The following is a 2,125-nucleotide window of genomic DNA, read 5'->3' on the forward strand; positions in this document are numbered from 1 at the left end:
AATGCTTAGTGCCCAGCACATTGCTTGGTACATAGTAGGTTCTCAATATGTTTTACTGATGAATGGCTATCTCGGCTCCCCAACTAGACTGTTAGCCCCTTGATTGGCCTCAGAGTAACAGAGATCCTTAAAATGAACAAATTACAAGACTACTTTGGGGATCCTTTTAAGAAATGCTGTTTAAAAAATAATTGAAATGCTAGCCAAAGTGTTTATTTTTCTTTAATGATTTTAATTAGTATCCACATCAATTCTTAATCTGTATACAGCAGTTCTGGAGTGACCTGGATAACAATTTGTTTGCTCATACACCTTAAGTACTCCCCAAATAGAATGTATAAAAGTACTAATTTAGATTGGTTTTGTGTAATTTGTGAAGAAATAATATTTTACAGCAGTTCTCTGGGTAATGAAAGTCACTCTGTATAGATAGTAGGTATGTACCTAAATATTTATTCATTTCCCTCTGAGCTAGTGAGTCATTGACCCTGAAGCTGGAATGAGATTGGTTTGCACCATGGAAAACTTAATCGTTCCCATGGTAACACAGAGCCTCTTGCCTACCACTTCTTCCCACATCTCTGTTATATTTAAAGCAAGAAATTGTTATTTACTTCATATTTGATATGTTGATATGATTTTCAGGGCACAAATTCCTAATCTCAGCCATTCTTGTGTATAAAATATTGCCATAGTAACAATAAAAAAATACTGATTATAAGTAATAACTTATGAACTGAAAAATGATCTGTCAATTCTATAGCATTTTAGAGTTCAAAAAATGTTCCCTCAATTTTGCGACAATTATCAAGATGTTGGGATTAAAAACATATTTAACCAACTAGTGAACTAATGATTCTTACATATTTTGAAAAGGCAACTACTAAGTTACTTTATATGTTTAAATTTAAAATATTTTTTGCTCATCAAAAAATAATTTGTTCATTATAGTAAAGTTAGAGAATAAAGACAGGTGAAAAGAACATTTAACAATCTAATAATCTCCATTTCCCATGATTATTATGTCTTTTCAGTATCTTTTCAGTGTGTGTATACGTGAAGGTGATGTGGCGGTGATATTGGAGAAAGAAAGAAGCTCATCTCCCAATACATTTTCTTCTGTATTCTGATTTTTTAAAACTTCATATATGCCAGGCGCAGTGGCTCACGCCTGTAATCCCAGCACTTTGGGAGGGAATACAGACAACGAGGTCAAGAGATTGAGACCATCCTGGCCAACATGGTGAAATCCTGTCTCTACTGAAAATACAAAAATTAGCTGGGTGTGGTGGTACATGCCTATAGGTCTAGCTACTTGGGAGGCTGAGGCAGGAGAATCGCTTGAACCTGGGAGGTGGAGGTTGCAGTGAGCTGAGATAGCACCACTGCACTCCAGCCTGGCGACACAGCAAGACTCTGTCTAAGAAAACAAAACAAAACAACATTCATATATTATGAATATCTTTTCAAATACATTAACTGTAGTGTCATTTTTATTGCTTGAATAGTGTTGATGTTTGGTTGAAGGAATTTACCATACTTTAGTTAACCAGTCCTCTTTTTGTTGCTCATTTTCATTTTTTCAATTTTTCACCAATATCAAACATATACCAAAAAAAGATAAAGAAAAAAGAGAGAGCAAAGAAGGGAAAGAGAGAGGAAGAAAAGAAAGGAGGGAGGAAGGAAGGACACTGCAATGAACATCTTGTGGTACACATCATTAATTGTTTCCTTAGCATATATTTCCTTAGTTTTATTTTGAAGTGGAATTGCTAGTTAAAAGGTATGTACTTGTCAGACATTTTATCAAAGAGCTCTCCAGAACAGATGTAGTATCTTCTCTAATACTGAGTATTATCTTTAAAAATAATCCTTACCGGGAGGCCAAGGTGGGCAGATCACGAGGTCAAGAGATCGAGACCATGCTGGCCAACATGGTAAAACCCCGTCTCTATTAAAAATATAAAAATTAGCTGGGCATGGTGGTGGGCGCCTGCAGTCCCAGCTACTCAGGAGGCTGAGGCAGGAGAATCGCTTGAACCTGGGAGGCAGAGGTTGCAGTGAGCCGAGATCACGCCATTGTACTCCAGCCTGGGCGACAGAGTGAGACGCCGTCTCAAAAAAA

General features: G+C 36.8%; 1 long non-coding RNA gene across 1 annotated transcript; it reads right to left on the reverse strand.

The window, feature by feature from the left end:
* Window positions 1-214: 214 nt before the first annotated feature.
* LOC112604449 lies at window positions 215-2,125 on the reverse strand. Its single transcript, XR_003115233.1, has 2 exons — window positions 2,042-2,125; window positions 215-1,347 (listed from the first exon to the last, which is right to left on the reverse strand). It is a non-coding gene; the product is annotated as an uncharacterized LOC112604449 (long non-coding RNA).

This window comes from Theropithecus gelada, chromosome 1 (genome assembly GCF_003255815.1).
Source record: "Theropithecus gelada isolate Dixy chromosome 1, Tgel_1.0, whole genome shotgun sequence".
Taxonomy (NCBI): domain Eukaryota; kingdom Metazoa; phylum Chordata; class Mammalia; order Primates; family Cercopithecidae; genus Theropithecus; species Theropithecus gelada.